The sequence below is a fragment of the Monodon monoceros genome, unplaced genomic scaffold (genome assembly GCF_005190385.1).
Source record: "Monodon monoceros isolate NGI ecotype Baffin Bay Population unplaced genomic scaffold, NGI_Narwhal_1 Super_Scaffold_15, whole genome shotgun sequence".
In the NCBI taxonomy this organism is placed as follows: Eukaryota; Metazoa; Chordata; class Mammalia; order Artiodactyla; family Monodontidae; genus Monodon; species Monodon monoceros.
In genome coordinates, this window is record NW_021703771.1 from 24,809,798 (window position 1) to 24,829,784 (window position 19,987).

At 38.2% G+C, this 19,987-nt stretch overlaps 1 pseudogene; it reads left to right on the plus strand.

Annotated features, from left to right (window-relative positions):
• LOC114895873 overlaps window positions 1-12,508 on the plus strand; it is a 38,016-nt pseudogene extending 25,508 nt beyond the window's left edge.
• Window positions 12,509-19,987: the final 7,479 nt, after the last annotated feature.

The window sequence follows — 19,987 nt, forward strand, 5'->3', positions numbered from 1 at the left end:
GCACTAAGTGAAGTGAGAACAAAAATACTAAACAGCTGTACCCTTCCAATTGTAAAAATATCACCTACATTCCTGGCTCCATCAATTCTGTTTCAGGTCTGTGAACAATGCATCCAATCTTTCCTATTCCGCACCAATTCACTTGCTTGCTTGTTTGTTTATTGAGCAAGTGGTGATTAAAGCTTAGATTCTTTTTTTATTATTATTATTTAATTTTATTTATTTCCTTTTTATGCAGCAGGCTCTTACTAGTTATCTATTTTATACATATTAGTGTACACATGTCAATCCCAATCTCCCAGTTCATCACACCACCACCACCCCCTCCTGCCACTTCCCCACTTTGGTGTCCATATGTTTGTTCTCTACATCTGTGTCTCTATTTCTGCCTTGCAAACCAGTTCATCTGTACAGTTTTTCTAGATTCCACATATATGAGTTAATATACGGTATTTGTTTTTCTCTTTCTGACTTACTTCACTCTGTATGACAGTCTCTAGATCCATCCACATCTCTACAAATGACCCAAATTCGTTCCTTTTCATGGCTGAGTAATATATGTACCACATCTTTATACATTCGCCTGTCAATGGGCATTTAGGTTGTTTCCATGTCCTGGCTATTGTAAATAGTGCTGCAATGAACACTGGGGTGCATGTGTCTTTTTTGAATTATGGTTTCTCTGGGTATATGCCCAGTAGTGGGATTGCTGGGTCATATGGTAATTCTATTTTTAGTTTTTTAAGGAACCTCCGTACTGTTCTCCATAGTGGCTGTATCAATTTACATTCCCACCAACAGTGCAAGAGGGTTCCCTTTTCTCCACACCCTCTCCAACATTTGTTGTTTGCAGATTTTCTGATGATGCCCATTCTAACTGGTGTGCAGTGATATGTCATTGTAGTTTTGATCTGCATTTCTCTAATAATTAGCGATGTTGAGCAGCTTTCATTGTGCTTTGTGGCCATCTGTATGCCTTCTTTGGAGAAATGTCTATTTAGGTCTTCCGCCCATTTTTTGATTGGGTTGTTATTGTTTTTAATAGTGAGCTGCTTGAGTTGTTCATATATTTTGAAAATTAATCCTTTGTCCATTGATTCATTTGCAAATATTTTCTCCCATTCTGATGGTTGTCTTTTCGTCTTGTTTGTAGTTTCCTTTGCTGTGAAAAGCTTTTAAGTTTTATTAGGTCCCATTTGTTTATGTTTTTATTTCCATTACTCTAGGAGGTGGGTCCAAAAAGACTTTGTTGTGGTTTATGTCAAAGAATGTTCTTCCTATGTTTTACTCTATCTGGTCTTACATTTGGTCTTTAAGCCATTTTGAGTTTATTTTTGTGTATGGTGTTAGGGAGCGTTCTAATTTCATTCTTTACATATAGCTGTCCAGTTTTCCCAGCACCACTTATTGAAGAGACTGTCTTTTCTCCATTGTATATCCTTGCCTCCTTTGCCATAGATTAGTTGACCAGAGATGTGTGGGTTTATCTCTGGTCTTTCTATTCTGTTCCACTGACCTATATTTCTGTTTTTGTGCTAGTACTGTATTGTCTTGATGACTGTAGCTTTGTAGTAGTCTGAAGTCAGGGAGTCTGATTCCTCCAGCTATGTTTTTTTCCCTCAAGACTGCTTTGGCTATTCAGGGTCTTTTGTGTCTCCATATAAATTTTAAGACATTTTGTTCTAGTTCTGTAAAAAAAAAAAATGCCACTGGTAATTTGATATGGATTGCATTGAATCGGTTGATGGCTTTGGGCAGTATAATCATTTTCACAATATTGATTCTTCCAATCCAAGAACATCGTATATCTCTCCATCTGTTTATGTGATCTTTGATTTCTTTCATCAGTGTCTTACAGTTTTCTGACTACAGGTGTTTTACCTCCTCCGGTAGGTTTATTCCTGGGAATTTTATTCTTTTTGTTGCAATGGTGAATGGGTTTGTTTCCTTAATTTCTCTTTCTGATCTTTTGTTGTTAGTGTATAGGAATGCAGGAGATTTCTGGGCATTAACTTTGTATCCTGCAACTTTTCCAAATTCATTGATTAGCTCTAGCAGTTTTCTGGTGGCACCTTTAGGATTCTCTATGTATAGTATCATGTCATCTGCAAACAGTGACACTTTTACTTCTTCTTTTCCGACTTGGATTCCTTTTATTTCTTTTTCTTCTCTGGTTGCTGTGGCTAGGACTTCCAAAACTATGTTGAATAACAGTGGTGAGAGTGGACATCCTTGTCTTATTCCTGATCTTAAAGGAAATGCTTTCAGTTTTTCACCATTGAGAATGATGTTTGCTGTGAGTTTGGCTTTTATAATATTGAGGTAGGAACCCTCTATGCCCACTTTCTGGAGAGTTTTTATCATAAATGGGTGTTGAATTTTCTCAAAAGCTTTTTCTGCATCTATTGAGATGATCATATGGTTCTTATTCTTCAATTTGTTAATATGGTGTATCACATTGATTGATATGCGCACGTTGAAGAATCCTTGAATCCCTGGGATAAATCCCACTCGATCATGGTGTATGATCCTTTTAATGTGTTGTTGGATTCTGTTTGCTAGTATTTTGTTGAGGATTTTTGCATCTGTGTTCATCAGTGATATTGGCCTGGTGTTTTCTTCTTTTGTATTATCTCTGTCTGGTTTTGGTATCAGGGTGATGGTAGCCTTGTAGAATGCGTTTGGGAGTATTCCTTCCTCTGCAATTTTTTGGAAGATTTTGAAAAGGATAGGTGTTAGCTCTTCTCTAAATGTTTGATAGAATTCACCTGCGAAGCCATCTGGTCCTGGACTTTTGTTTGTTGGAAGATTTTTAATCAGTTTCAATTTCAGTGCTTGTGATTGGTCTGTTTATACTTTCTGTTTCGTTCTGGTTCAGTCTCAGAAGGTAGTGCTTTTCTAAGAATTTGTCCATTTCTTACAGGTTGTCCATTTTATTGGTATAGAGATGCTTGTAGTAGTCTCTTATGATGTTTTTTATTTCTGCAGTGTCCATTGTAACTTCTCCTTTTTCATTTCTAATTTTATTGATTTGAGTCCTCTCCCTCGTTTTCTTGATGAGTCTGGCTAAAGGTTTATCAATTTTGTTTATCTTCTCAAAGAACCAGCTTTTAGTTTTACTGATCTTTGCTATTGTTTTATTTTTATTTCATTTATTTCTGATCTGATCTTTATGATTTCTTTCCTTCTACTAAGTTTGGGTTTTGTTTGTTCTTCTTTCTCTAGTTCATTTTGGTGTAAGATTAGATTGTTTTTTGAGATTTTTCTTGTTTCTTGAGGTAAGATTGTATTGCTATAAAATTCCTTCTTAGAACTGCTTTTGCTGCATCCCATAAGTTTTGCATCAGTGTGTTTTCATTGTCATTTGTCTCTAGGTATTTTTTGATTTCCTCTTTGATTTCTTCAGTGATCTCTTGGTTATTTAGTAATGTATTGTTTAGCCTCCATGTGTCTGTGTTTTTTACGTTTTTTTCCCTTGTAATTGATTTCTAATCTTATAGTGTTGTGGTTGTAAAACATGCTTGATATGATTTCAGTTTTCTTAAATTTACCAAGGCTTGATTTGTGACCCAAGATGTGATCCATCCTGGAGGATGTTCCATGTGCACTTCAGAAGAACATGTAATCTGCTGTTTTTGGATGGAATTTTCTATAAATATCAATTAAATCTTTCTGGTCTATTGTGTCATTTAAAGCTTGTGTTTCCTTATTAATTTTCTGTCTGGATGATGTGTCCATCACTGTAAGTGAGGTATTAATGTCCCCCACTATTACTGTGTTACTGTTGATTTTCTCTTTTAGAGAGGTTAGCAGTTGCCTTACGTACTGAGGTGCTCCTATGTTGGGTGCACATATATTTATAATTGTTATATCTTCTTCTTGGATTGATCCCTTGATCATTATGTAGTGTCCTTCTTTGTCTCTTTGAACAGTCTTTATTTTAAGGTATATTTTGTCTGATATTAGAATTGCTACTCCAGCTTTCTTTTGATTTCCCTTTGCATTCCATCCCCTCACTTTCAGTCTGTATGTGTCCCTAGGTTTGAAGTGGGTCTCTTGTAGACAGTATATATATGGGTCTTGTTTTTGTATCCATTCAGCAAGCCTGTGGTCTTTTGGTTGCAGCATTTAATCCATTCACATTTAAGATAATTATCAATATGTATGTATTACCATTTTCTTAATTGTTATGGGTTTGTTTTTGTAGGTCCTTCTCTTCTCTTGTGTTTCCCACTTAGAGAAGTTCCTTTAGCATTTTTTGGAGAGCTGGTTTGGTGGTGCTGAATTCTCTTAGCATTTGCTTGACTTTAAAGCTTTGGATTTCTCCGTAGAATCTAAATGAGATCCTTGCCAGGTAGAGTAATCTTGGTTGTAGGTTCTTCCCTTTCATCACTTTAAATATATCATGCCACTCCCTTCTGGCTTGTAGAGTTTCTGCTGAGAAATCAGCTGTTAACCTTATGAGAGTTCCCTTGTATATTATTTGTTGTTTTTCCCTTGTTGCTTTCAGTAATTTTTCTTTGTCTTTAATTTTTGTCAATTTGATTACTATGCGTCTCACTGTGTTTCTCCTTGGGTTTATCCTGTATGGGACTCTCTGCGCTTCCTGGACTTGGGTGGCTATTTCCTTTCCCATGTTAGGGAAGTTTTCGACTAAATCTCTTCGAATTTTTTCTCGGGTCGTTTCTCTCTCTCTTCTCCTTCTGGGACCCCTATAATGCAAATGTTGTGGTGTTTAATGTTGTCCCAGAGGTCTCTTATGCTGTCTTCATTTCCTTCATTCTTTTTTCATTATTCTCTTCCGCAGCAGTGAATTCCACCATTCTGTCTTCCAGGTCACTTATCCGTTCTTCTGCCTCAGTTATTCTGTTATTGATTCCTTCTAGTGTATTTTTCATTTCAGTTATTGTGTTATTCACCTCTGTTTGTTTGTTCTTTAATTCTTTTAGATCTTGGTTAAACATTTCCTGCATCTTCCCGATCTTTGCCTCCATTCTTTTTCTGAGGTCCTGGATCATCTTCACTAACAATATTTTGAATTATTTTTCAGGAAGGTTGCCTATCTCCACTTCATTGAGTTGTTTTTCTGGAGTTTTACCTTGTTCCTTCATCTGGTACATAGTCCTCTGCCTTTTCATTTTGTCTATCTTTCTCTGAATGTGGTTTTTGTTCCACAGGCTGAAGAATGGTAGTTCTTCTTGCTTCTGCTGTCTGCCCTCTGGTGGATCTAGCGCTTAGCTTTTTGACTCAGGTTTTCAGCAGTGACCATGAAGGGAAGGAATTGAGAGAGAATGAAGGTCCATCTACCCTGCCTTCCTGCTGTATCAGTCACCTTCTTTTTCTCACCATTATTTTGGCAGAACCATTTACTTTATTCTGGTCATAAACTTTTTGGTGTATTTATTTTGACGTTCATAGGATGGTGTTCAGGGTTATCAGTAGCAATGCCTTTTACTCATCACGATGCAGTAGACTATCAGAATAAAAAGCATTCATTTCCTGTTTGCTTGCGTTTCCATCCTCTGAAGGTTTTCTGGATGAAATTCTTGTAGTAGTGCTACACTATTTCTCAGAGCCCATTTTCCCTTTATGCCAGTGTAATTTATAAGCTCAGCTTAGTTCCACTGTCTTTTCAGGATAATAAATGTTTTAAGAAAAACGTGGTAATTCTAGGATAGTGTATAATTCTGCAAAATATTCTCCCATGAACCCCTGTGTCATTTACAGTGGCCATATCTGGCATTCTTCATCATGAGATTTCATGTCCAAGAAAATGAGATTGATATTAGTACAAATTAAAATATAACTGTGATTCACCATTCTATCATATATACAGAGGCATTCTTTCTACTTTTTACATAATTTGTTTGTTTTTTAATTCATTTCCTGATGCTATCACCTTCCTAGTTTATATTTATTCACATTGGCAATGTAGCAGATGCTAAAGCAAGAGATGCCAGCCTCCCTGGCCCCCGACCCAGAGTCCCATTATAAATATTGGAAGACACTATAGGCCAAAATGTGATCAAACCTTTGGGTTTAGTAAACTGTAAGAGCAAAATCATACAACCACTTATTTTAAGTGAAGTACAATAGAAAATGTTTGTAACAATTGTATAGTCATAAATTTATTATGAAAGTATTTCTAAGGATTATAATAAAACATAATATTTAAGAATATGTATATTTATTTTATTGAAAACAACCTTCACTCAAATGTTAATACCATTTAAAATTTCAAGATAATGGACTAAACATATAATACAATTTCTGCCTTCCCATTGGAGCTATAGAAATATTAGAAAATATTTATTAAAACTAATAAATGCATAATAATTCAAAAACATAACATAAGAAATTGAGGGCTTCCCTGGTGGCGCAGTGGTTGAGAGTCCGCCTGCTGACGCAGGGGACACGGGTTCGTGCCCCGGTCCGGGAAGATCCCACATGCCGCGGAGGGGCTGGGCCCATGAGCCATGGCCACTGAGCCTGCGCGTCCGGAGCCTGTGCTCCACAACAGGAGAGGCCACAACAGTGAGAGGCCCGCGTAGCGCAAAAGAAAAAAAAAAAAAGTATGAGTAAACAGAAAAAAAGTAAACAACAGGAAATCCAGGAGCAACATCAGGCCACTGAGATACATTGGGACACAGGAGTACAAAGCACAGAGGAGGGTGTAGAAGAGCATCCTCATCATCAGTGTCACCATCAGTACCACACGAGTTAACATTATGGAGCACCTACTATCTGCCTGGCTTGGCAGATGTTTCGTCAATATTCAAACCATTGTGGTTGGTAAACTTTGGTTTTAAGTTGTGAATATTAAATTAATGAGCACAATTCACTGAAATAAACCTTGCATTTAATTCTGCTTTTCCTTTTCACAGAACCATGCTATTTCTTCTTAGTATTTTATGTTTTTCTTAGTTATTGCAAACTTATTTGATGATGGTTTCATATTACTACTAAGTACTGGAGTTAGCTGACCATTTTACAGTTAATGGATTCATCCTTGCTTTCCCCTATCCTGCTGAACATTATTAACTTGCCATCTCCTTCTGTTTATCCAGGTACATCTGTAGTCCACTACAAAAGAAAGTGAATAGCTCTTAAAGCTATTGTAGTCCACTTTTCCCCTCAGAGGGGTGTAAACAAACATGATGCCAGATCTTTCAGTTATATTTGATATTTTCTCAGGCATATAGATATAGATTAATATGCACATTTAATGTACTATTTAATTATAAACGCATGTGCAATTATTAGGGTGATCACTTTGCTCTAATAGAAAATAAAATATTTTAAATGAATTCATTTAAAAGATTTAAATAGCTTCAGTTAAAATTTTGGTATAAAACATCTCAAATAAACAACCTAACCTTACACCTAAAGCAATTAGAGAAAGAAGAACAAAGAAAACCCAAAGTTAGCAGAAGGAAAGAAATCATAAAGATCAGATCAGAAATAAACGAAAAAGAAATGAGGAAACAATAGCAAAGATCAATAAAACCAAAAGCTGGTTCTTTGAGAAGATAAACAAAATTGATAAACCATTAGCCAGACTCATCAAGAAAAAAAGGGAGAAGATTCAAATCAATAGAATTAGAAATGAAAAAGGAGAAGTAACAACTGACACTGCCGAAATACAAAGGATCATGAGATATTACTACAAGGAACTATATGCCAATAAAATGGACAACCTGGAAGTAATGGACAAATTCTCAGAAAAGCACAATCTTCCAAGACTGAACCAGGAAGAAACAGAAAATATAAACAGACCAATCACAAGCACTGAAATCGAAACTGTGATTAAAAATATTCCAACAAACAAAAGTCCAGGACCAGATGGCTTCACAGGCAAATTCTATCAAACATTTAGAGAAGAGCTAACACTTATACTTCTCAAGCACTTCCAAAATATAGCAGAGGGAGGAACACTCCCAAACTCATTCTACGAGGCCACCATCACCCTGATACCAAAACCAGACAAAGATGTCACACACACAAAAAAAAACTCCAGGCCAATATCACTGATGAACATAGATGCAAAAATCCTCAACAAAATACTAGCAAACAGAATCCAACAGCACATTAAAGGGATTACACTCCATGGTCAAGTGGGGTTTATCCCAGGAATGTAAGAATTCTTCAATATATGCAAATCAATCAATATGATACACCATATTAACAAACTGAGGGAGAAAAACCATATGATCATCTCAATAGATGCAGAAAAAGCTTTTGACAAAATTCAACACACATTTATGATCAAAACCCTCAGAGAGTAGGCATAGAGGGAATTACCTCAACATAATAAAAGCCATATATGACAAACCCACAGCCAGCATCATTCTCAAAGGTGAAAAACTGAAAATTTCCACTAAGATCAGGAAGAAGACAAGGTTGCCCACTCTCACCACTATTATTCAACATAGTTTTGGAAGTTTTAGCCACAGCAGTCAGAGAAGAAAAGGAATCCAAATCGGAAAAGAAGTAAAGCTGTCACTGTCTGCAGATGACATGCTACCAGAAAACTAAAGGCCTCAGATCCTAAAGATGGTACCAGAAATTTACTAGAGCTAATCAATGAATTTGGTAAAGTAGCAGGATACAAAATTAATGCACAGAAATTTCTTGCGTTCCTATATACTAGTGCTGAAAAATCTGAAAGAGAAATTAAGGAAACACTCCCATTTACCACTGCAACAGAAAGAATAAAATACCTAGGAGTAAACCTACCAAAGGAGACAAAAGACCTGTATGCAGAAAACTATAAGACACTGATGAAAGAAATTAAAGATGATACAAACAGATGGAGAGACATACCATGGTCTTGGATTGGAAGAATCAACATTGTGAAAATGACTATGCTACCCAAAGCAATCTACAGATTCAAAGCAATCCCTATCAAACTACAAATGGCATTTTTCACAGAACTAGAACAAAAAAATTCACAATTTGTATGGGAACACAAAAGACCCCGAATAGCCAAAGCAATCTTGAGAAGGAAAAATGGGGCTGGAGGAATCATGCTCTGTGACTTCAGACTATATTACACAGCTACAGTAATCAAGACAGTATGGTGCTGGCACAAAAACAGAAATATAGATAAATGGAATAGGATAGAAAGCTCAGAGATAAACCCATGTACATATCAAACACCTTATGTTTGATAAAGGAGGCAAGAATATACAATGGAGAAAAGACAGCCTCTTCAATAAGTGGTGCTGGGAAAACTGGACAGCTACATGTAAAAGAATGAAATTAGAACACTCCCTAACACCATACACAAAAATAAACTCAAAATTGATCAAAGACCTAAATGTAAGGCCAGACACTATAAAACTCTTAGAGGAAAACATAGGCAGAACACTCTATGACATAATAGAGTATGTCATAATAAAAATACTATTAGAAACTGAGAAAAAAAAATTGAGACGTGCCTAAAAGAATGAAGGAGAAGGAAAGCCACAATTGGAAGCCAAGATTAGAAGTATAAGCCAGTCATCATCAGAAAACCTACAAACAATAAATGCTGGAGAGGATGTGGAGAAAAGGGAACATTCTTGCACTGTTGGTGGGAATGTAAATTGATACAGCCACTGTGGAAAACAGTATGGAGCCTCCTTAGAAAACTAAAAATTGAACTACCATATGACACAGCAATCCCAGTACTGGGCATATACACTGGGAAAACCATAATTCAAAAAAAGTCATGTACCACAATGTTCATTGCAGCACTATTTACAATAGTCAGGACATGGAAGCAACCTAAGTGTCCATCAACAGATGAACAGATAAAGAAGATGTGGCACATATATGCAATGGAATATTACTCAACCATATAAATAAACGAAATTGAGTTATTTGTGGTGAGGTGGATGGACCTAGAATCTGTCATACAGAGTGAAGTAAGTCAGAAAGAGAAAAACAAATACTGTATGCTAACACATATATATGGAATCTTAAAAAAAAAATGGTTTTGATGGACCTAGGGGCAAGACAGGAATACACAGATGTAGAGAATGGACTTGAGGACACGGGGAGGGGGAAGGGTAAGCTGGGACGAAGTGACACAGTGGCATGGGCATATATACAGTACCAAATGTAAAACAGATAGCTAGTGGGAAGCAGCCGCATCTCACAGGGATATCTACTCGGTGCTTTGTGACCACCTAGAGGGGTGGGATAGGGAGGGTGGGAGGGAGACGCAAGAGGGAGGGGATATGGGGATATATGTATAGCTGATTCACTTTGTTATATAGCAGAAAGTAACACACCATTGTAAAGCAATTATACTCCAATAAAGATGTTAAAAAAAATAAAAAGAAATAAAAATACTATTAGAAACAAAAAAAAAAATTGAGACGTGGCTAAAAGAATGAAGGAGAAGGAAAACCATAATTGTAAGCCAAGATTAGAAGTATAAGCCAGTTATCCTCAGAAAATCTGCAAACAAATGCTGGAGAGGGTGTGGAGAAAAGGGAACACTCTTGCACTGTTGGTGGGAATGTAAATTGATACAGCCACTAAGGAGAACAGTATGGAGGCTCCTTAAGAAACTAAAAATAGAACTACCATATGACCCAGCAATCCCACTGCTGGGCATATACCCAGAGAAACCATAATTCAAAAAGACACATGCACCCCAATGTTCACTGCAGCACTGTTTACAATAGCCAGGTCATGGAAGCAACCTAAATGCCCATCGACAGACAAATGGATAAGGAAGATGTGGTACATATATACAATGGAATATTAGTCAGCCATAAAAAGGAACGAAATTGGGTCATTTGTAGAGATGTGGATGGATCTACAGACTGTCATACAGAGTGAAGCAAGTCAGAAAGAGAAAACCAAATATTGTATATTAACACATATATGTGGAATCTAGAAAACCAGCACAGATGAACTGGTTTGCAAGGCAGAAATAGAGACACAGATGTAGAGAACAAACGTATGGACACAAGGAGGGAAAGTGGTGGGGGGTGGTGGTGGTGGGATGAACTGGGAGATTGGGATTGACATATATATGCTAATATGTATAAAATAGATAACCAATAAGAACCTGCTGTACAAAAAATAAAATTCAAATTAAAAAAAAAGTTATAAGCCAGAAAGCAAAACTTACCTAGGAAAATATCAGGGAATCATTTCATAGAAAATAAACACACCATCAGAAATATTTACAAAAACAAAAGTACATAAAAGAAAGAAACTGACTCCCACTAAAAAGTTACTAGAAAATCATAAAAAGACATTCAAATAATCATTATAAATATCACAGATAAAGGGGTCACACGAAAGGAGAACAGTCATGAATATAAATCTCTTAGAGGTTTTGGGAAAGACACTATTGAATAAAGTCAAATAGATGGCATGAAAAGCAAACAAGACCCTCGAAGAACGAATGGACGACGCAGAACCGAGGATTTTTTATAAGAAGTCTGCACGAATAAAGAGAAAATAAGAGAAACGCACGACAGATGTTAAGTTTCCAAATCCTTCTAAAAGGGGATACAGAACGTGAAGATGTAGGTAAGAACACAGAAGAGACAAAACCTGATGCAATAACCGACTAGAATTTCTCAGAACTTACCATTCAGATCAGATATTGACGACTCTTGGACTGGGCGCAGTGATGGCGGAGGAGTCCTGTCCCGCGGCGCCTGGCTTCCTCGCCGTGGGCCACACGGCGGGGCCCTCATCCGAACAGGAAAAGCCGAGGCTCAGCCCGCACTGACCAGCACGCAGACTGACAGGAACCTCAGTCGCTTCCCAGCCCCTGGCTGCCAGACCACCCATTCCAGCCGGGAAGTGCTGCAGAGCTGCTCCCATTGCCACCAACCCGACATCCTGCAGGCCGGCCTGGCGGACATGGCTCCCGTGGTCACCGCGAGCACAGGCTGATGTCCGTGGGCGCCAGGGGTCTCTCGGAGCACCTGGAGGAGCTGCTGCCCCAGATCCCGCGAGTGCTGCCGGTAGGCTCGTCCAACCTGCCCTGAGTAGCCGAGGAGGGGGCCGTGGTGGGGAAGCAGGGCCGCCACTCCAGGAGCAACAAGCCCCGGCTCCTGCGGACCCTAATGGGGGCCTGCGGACCGGGGGAGGAGGTGCCCCAGGCCCCCGTGGACGTCCTCACCCGCCTCAGGAGCAGCGGCGTGGCCTCTGTGTGCGCCTCCTGAGGCCTTGGCCGAAGGTGCCATCGAGCTGAGCATGCCCAGTGGCCTGGCCCACCGCCTTGCTGCTTAGACCCTGGCGGACAGCCAAGATGCTTCTGCGGAAGCGGCAGCATCCGGCTCAGCTGCGGATCCATGCGCGCACGCTGTGCGGCACCGCCATCCACGAGCTCGACGTGCCGGAGCAGGGCGGGGCGAGCAGCAGGAAGAAGGGCGCCGGCGCTGGGGGTGGACCACGGCCCCCCAAGTACCGCCCCCTCGCCTCCTCCCTCCCTGACGCTTTCCGGAGGACTCGGGTTCCTTGCAGCCTGCAGGCCAGGGGAGGAGGTGCTTGAGGTCTGGGAGGATGAGTGGAGGATGGATCCTGGCCAGCAGGGAACACAGCTGGATATGATCCCCCTCCACAGACTCTAAGCTCCTGGTAAATGGCAGGTGGAGCTGGTCCTGACGACCCTTCCCTTGGTCAAGAGTCCTGGAGGGTCCCCTCGCCTGGCATCCAATTGACTGCAGGATTTGGTTCTTTAGCATACCCGTGAAGGGACAAACAGACCAGGAAAGCCAGGAACTTGGGGCCCTAAGCAGGAACTTGGGTGGGGGCAGGCTGCCTGCAGCCCAGGGCTCATGGGGGCCTCCCTATCCTACGCAGGACCGAGTGCTGGAGACCCTTCCTTCCACCCACCAGCTGTGAGGCTCGAGGCAGAGCGATCTGCCTTCTGTCAAAGGGCTAACGCACCTGTGCAGCAGCCTCCCACCCACTCCCTGCGCACCTGCAGCTCTGTGCTGCCCTCCCTGGTGGTCTGCCCGCTACCCACCCACCCAGCCCTGAGCCCCCACCCCCATTCCAGCCTTCATCGACCTGCTGGCCCTCAGCCGGCCACTGTTTGTCTGACCCTGGCCCTTGTTAGAAGGGTCAGCCCAAGTCCGTTTCTGCACCTGCTTTTTTTACTTTGAAATGGCAATAAAGACGCTGTCCTATTAAAAAAAAATTAAAAAATAAAAACAAAGATTCTAGGTATAGACTTACACAAGAGACATACTTAAAGGGGAAAAAACCGCCAGTCAAATACTAATCAAAAGAAAGTTGATATAATAATATAATATTAGAAAAAAATAAAATGCAAAGTGAACAATCATTGAAAGAAATAAGAAGGATATCTCATTTTGATCAAAGGAACAATTCAGAAGAATATAAAGCAATTAATTAGATTATGCATCATCAATATGAGTTTAAAACATAAGAAAAAAGTAATACAAGAAGAAATCGGCAAATCTACTCTCATAAGGAAAGGTTTCACACACTTCTCTCAGAAACCAAGTGAACGAATGGAACACCTCCTAAAAATAGGATACTGAAGAGTTGAACAACAAAGCAATAGCATTATAGAATTCTGCACTCAACAAAAAGAGCATGCTATTTTCAAGTACCTGTACAGCATACAAAAAAAATGATATTTTGCCTTAATGTACAGTTCAACAAATACAAACAACAAAAACAACTAACGGGACACATTCTCTGACCATAACAGAAGACAATTGGAAATTGACAACAAAAATATGGCCAATAAACAAGCAAATCATACTTCCCTAATTAGGTAATTTTGAAGATTAAATCACAACAGAAATAACGGAAAAGTGACAAAAATTGCACTAGATATGAAAAACTTGTACATTCCAATTCAAACAACTCACAGAGGGAAATGTATAGTCTTCTTTCACTTCCTCAACACCTCCATTTACTATAGACCATTATTTATCCAAGCCTCAATTTGCTTATCACTAAATTGTGTTAGGGCTGCCTCCATGGGCACTTGTCTAGATATTAAGCCTTCAGTCATTGTGAATGCATTTTGGATAGACTTCATGCATTTAAACAGTACTGTGTTTCCCAGGAGACTGTTAACTGTGCATGTATTTAGGTGCCTTGAAGCCCCCCTCAATCAGCCCTTTTGGAGCGTCAGAGAAAAGAAATGTGGCCACCTTACCACCCTGTATTAATTATCTAGGGCTGCTGTAACAAATGACCGCAAACTGGATGGCTTAAAGCAATAGAAGATAATTGTCCATCATTCTGGATGTTCAAAGTCTGAAATCAAGGTTTTAAGAGGTCTTTTTCCCTCTAAAGACTCTAGAGGAGAATCCTCTCTAGCCCTTCCTGCCTCTGGTGTCTCTAGGCATCCCATGGCTTACGGCTGCATCACTCCAGTCGGCCTCCATCTTCACATGACCTTCTCTCTGTGTGTCTCATATATAGACACTTGTCATTGGATTTAGGGCCCACCCATATAGTCCAGGATGAGCTCATCTCCAGATCCTTAATGACATTTGCTAAGACTTTTTCCAATAAGGTAATATACGTAGGTGCCAGGAGTTAGGACATGAGAATATCTTTTTGAGGGTCACTATTCAACCCACTGTACACCCTTATATGACTCTCATTATCAACACCATCCTTTTATTCTTTAATTTTTGAGTTCCAACCACAATCATTTTTGTTGAATTATGGAAAAAAAAACCAAAATTGACTGAATTCCAGCATACGAAGATAAATTGTGAAAATATGTCATTCCTTGCATCCAGCCAACTACCTTAACAGAGTGTCGGTCTAGTTCAGTCACACAGTGCACAGTCCTTTAATTATTGTACAGTTTCTGGCCCATCTGATTCAGAAATACTCTCTGATTTCTTGCAAAAGAACCAAAGTGGTAAATTTAGCCCATGAACTGTGAACCAAATGAGAGTTATCATTTAGCTGAGTCATTAGAAGTTGCAGTGTCATATATTTCCACCAGACTACCCAAGTTGAATTTTCAGGGAAAGCTTGAAAACTAGCTTCAACTCAATTCTCATTTTCAAAAGAAAATTATTTCTAGTCATTTCTCCCAACATTGCCCATCACTCATGCAAAAATCAGGGAAGATTAGCTAAGAATGTTATTCTGTTCCTCTAAGATGTACTTGAAAAAAACAGTATATATATATATATTTTAGTATAGTCACTTACTCCCTGGTTTCTTTCCCTTTAGCAACCATTTATCCCTTTCTCTGGGTCATTCCTGGTTAAACCATTCTCTCCCATGGTGAGGTATAGGTAATAGAGATCCTTTTGCTGAAAAACCTCAGAGTGGCCACTGTGAGGCGCCCTAGCTTGCATACAAGGGTGTTATATTATTTAAAGATATATAAATAGTGTCTTGTACTGAAATATCCCCTTCAGCTAGGAGCTACAAATTCAACCCAGACTCCGACACTACAGGATTTGATAACACAAAGGAAAGATTCTGAGAAATGGGAAAGTCAGAGAGAGCATAAACACCACCCCCAAGAAAACTCCTTTAAAGAAGACCCCCTCTCATTTCCTTTCATGCTCACACATTCACCAGATTATATAAGCCAACCCCTTATTTCTTCTTCTCCCTTAATTTTGGCATTAAATGTTTTAATTTCATATTTAAAGTTTCTATAAAATCACCACTCTGAGTATGATAAACAATGTGATATTTACAAGCACCGCTGCCTCTTTATAGCCCATCCCTTTAAAGTAGTCACTCTGAAGTGGGTATCTTGGACCAAATAAACAGGGGTGAGTGTTCCAAAATGAAATACATGTTGTTCCAATCCAATCTTTTAATAATATTCAAGATCTATCAATTATCTCTGTATCTATTTTTCTATCTTTCTGACCACTTAAAATTTGAACTTTTTGTAGCAATAGAGGTATCACATTGAAATTACATTAAAGAAGAATTTATTTATTCTGCAAACATCTGTATTGTCCCTTTTCAGTTCTATGGAAGTAAAACGATGTAAACAGGGACATTCTGGAGAAGAGAGCATATCAAGTTGCTCCTTTCCTTGGAAAAAGCATAGGATCAACTATGGGAAGTGGATAAAAGACAGATCGCTTTTACTCTACATCTTTTTTGTATGTGCACATTTATCTTGGATGCCTCTGAGAGTATGGTGAAGACCTGTTCCCTTTGAGGCTCAGTACTTCAGAATATTTCTAAGGGAATATGGCCAAACAGGACAAGAGTTTTCCTCCACTCCCCAAGAAAACTTACCAAGAAAGAGAGAAAAGTCTGTCCTGGTCCTCCTGATGCAATTCTAGGGTACAGGTTTTTGTAAGTGAGAACTCCTTGTTATAAAGACTGGATCACTTTGGAACTTCTCCCAGCCAAGCCATCCTATATGAGCCTTAGAGTAAATGACTGTGTGTACCTGTGGTGTAAATAGCCGGGGAGGCCAGGTTCACCTTGTGTGACAGAACTGTGTGTCACGCTAAGAAGAGAGGTCATCTCCCACAGTGAATCCCAAGAAACAACTTTGACATCACTTTTCCAAATAGGGTTTCTTCTAACATCACAACATTTTTTTCCCATTTTGTGTGTATGTGTGTGTGTGTCTGTGTGTACCATGAAACTAAAGAATTGTATATTCCATGCTTGAATTAATTAATAAGCAAGCACAAGGAAATGATACTTGTAGGCAGAGGGTGCATGCTGGAAAGTTGTATAGGAAAAATTTGAATATTTAGAATGAAGCCAAATGATGGAGGACCTCGAAAAGAGAAGAGAAAGGCTCAGATTGGTAAAGTAGGCAACTGAAGACAGCAGAAATTGTTAAGGTGTATAAGATATGGTTAAAGTCTGTTTAGGGAAGATTCGTTTGGTGGTGATGCTAAGATTCTTTGAAAGGAAAAAAAGTTACTTAATTTCTGTACATTTTAATGTCCTCACCTGTAAAAAAAAATGGTGAATCATAATACCTCCTATTTCACAATGTTTGGGTGAGGAGTAAGTGAATTAATACATTTAGAACACAAATATGTACAGTCCTCAATAACATTATCATCACCATATGCAACCACCATCTACACCATCCTCACCATCTTCATCATTTTCTTCTCTTTCCAAAAAAAGCACATGCAAAAAGAAAAACATCCCTATAAATAGAGAGCTAATCCAGGTTTACGATTCTCAAAAAAGTTTCACAGATGATGAGGCCAATTCCTGCATCCAGTCAGGAGCAGGACATGTTGGATAGACGACACAGTGACGCAAACTGTAATTTTGTACACACAAAAACTTGTCACATTTGTCTTTCACGTAGACGTATATGTAAACATAAGCATTAAAATACAATATGAAGTTAAATTTTTTTTATTATTATGAGGCATCTTATCCATACTGCCTTTCTCTCACCATGTCTTGTACAAACTTTATTTTTTCCTTTAAAATGTAGACTTTTTGAAAAATATAAAGTTACTGTTAATTAATACTTCACTCTTTAAATTTTATTTTTGACATTTATTGTTTTCTTTCTAATTTTACAAGTAACACATGTTCATTGCAGACAACTAGAAATACATAAAAGCATAAAGTAAAAATTAATCACCCATAATCCCCAGCCCCCAGAGACAACCCTCATTGCTATTGATGGTTAATACATCACTTTAATACCTATTTCCTCCTATGCTTTTTAAATTCAAATTACATACTTTATCCGTTAACTGAGAATACAAAATAATTTTCAAATGGTCAGATAGAACACCTCATGAGTATCTGTGTGTGTGTGTGTGTGTGTGTGTGTGTGTACCATACTCATTCTTGATTTCTTGAATTATAATACAAATTTACTTTGCCATAAAATAGATCAAATGTTAAAAAATTATTTAAGAAAGATTTTATTATATATCACTTTTCTTTATAGCAAGAGTTTTGGAGATTTTTATCCCTCTAAATATCCATGTACTTGCAGTAATAAAATGACTCTCCTTCAATTGTATCCAAATTCTTTACACAAAATTAAATTCATAATTCCACTTTTATAACTAGTGTTAAATTAACAGAAATTAAAATACATTATCACATTTCCAGATTCTTTTTTTTAATTAACTGCACAGCATACATATAACAGAAAACTGCATTATCAAGGGCACAGAAATTAGCCCCACCAGCCAATACCATACTTCAGTCAAGCTCAACCGACCTTATTACCTAGATTTGGCTGTGTACCCTCAGGCATATTATGAACCACATGAGCAGATGACTGAATGAGAAAAAAATATCTCCATTAAGAAAAAAATTGAGATTTTGGATTCGGCTGCCTGTCCATTAGTGACATAAAGTGCTGACAAGCAGAACAAACAGTGAGCAATGTAATGTCAGGGCCTCTAGTGAAATGAAGTTTCATAACTTCACTAGGGCTGATGGATGGGTAATAATGACATTTTCAAGTGTAGGAATATACTCTATTAGGAACATCGTAGAATTATTCTGCACAAAGTAGTTGTTACAGCTTGGTTGCTCGGGGAAGATGACTCCATAGAGTAAGAAAACAGTCATGTGCTTATAAATGTTTAATCAGGTTAATATTCTGTTGCTCTTCACCATGCCAGAGAACGTCACTTATTTGGAGTGTAATAGTTTAGAATAGAATTCTCTTAGACAGTCAAAGGACGGTAGAGAATTCTACAACATCAAATACTCAAATATTTGACATTAACAACGTTGTAAATCTGACATGAACAATTTATCAATTTACTGGGAAACTTTGCAAAAATGCATTACTGAGGGTGTTATCTGGATGGTAAATAATCTTTTAGGTCTTTGCAAAATGCAACTTACCATATTCTTTATAGATTAAATCACAAATACAACTATCAACTTTCAACCAGTCAATTTGCAGAGGAACTGTGTGTCACTAATTTATGTCTTATTCTTAGACAAGCTGGTTGCAGTAACATGAGGAATAAAATTGGATGATTTTTGTAGCTACGTGTTCACATTTATACCATTTGGTCTTTAAGGATAAACAAGGGAATATTGTTTTTTTAAGAAAGGAAGATTTGCTGGCATCAAAACTCACTTCAGGGCTCACAGAATCACAATATTTTTTAAAAAACTTTTTCTAAAAAGCATAGAGTGCCTATGTTTGAATGGTACTTGGCTACTCAGATGTCCCTGGGATTATGATTTCCAGGATCCGTAAAGACATTTCAGCCCCACCTGAATAATAAAAATCAATTGATAAGGAATTTTCGTTACAGTCCTAAATTTTACAAGTGATGATTTTACTCTAAAACTTTCAGCAGATGATACTACGCAAGTCATGTATTATAGAAAACCAAACAACTCAGTCAAGTTTGATTGCCACAAAATAACATTTTCTAATTTATAAGCTTTCATTTTCTAAATAATTTATTTAATTATAAAATTAAAATAATCTTGTTTTAAATGTTTGTCTAAAGTGAGATTGTTCAACCACTTCACTTAGTTCATTTTTCAGCTAAAAAAGGAATAAACTTCCAAGTTGAAGAAATGAACCATCCTAGGGCAGAAAAAATAGAGAGAGAGAAAGAAGGAGGGAGGGAGGGAGGGAGGAAGGATATTGTGAACAAAGAATCCTGAGGTCAGAGAAAGATTTATCTGAAGTCTTTCTGTAATCACACATCCAGAAATGAGGATATGACAATGGAAACAGTGATATTTTCCAAACATTTAACATGTGCCATGTACTGTACTAAATATATACTCATATAATCTTCACAATTATTCCAGGAGGTGGATACTACTGTTATCTCCATTTTATTAAAAAAAGAAGAAAGAGAGAGAGAGAGGGAGGGAGGAGAGAAAGAAGGAAAGAAAGGAAGAAGGAAATTCAAGAACTACAAAACTCTTTTCTTTCCACCTCTTTTTCTTCTTTTGTCCTGCCACCTGCCTTCCTTCCTTCTTCATTTTTTCTTTCATTCCTTCCTATTATGGGTACAGCGTTCATTAGATAATGCCCCTGATGACCTCACTACCTTGTAATAAG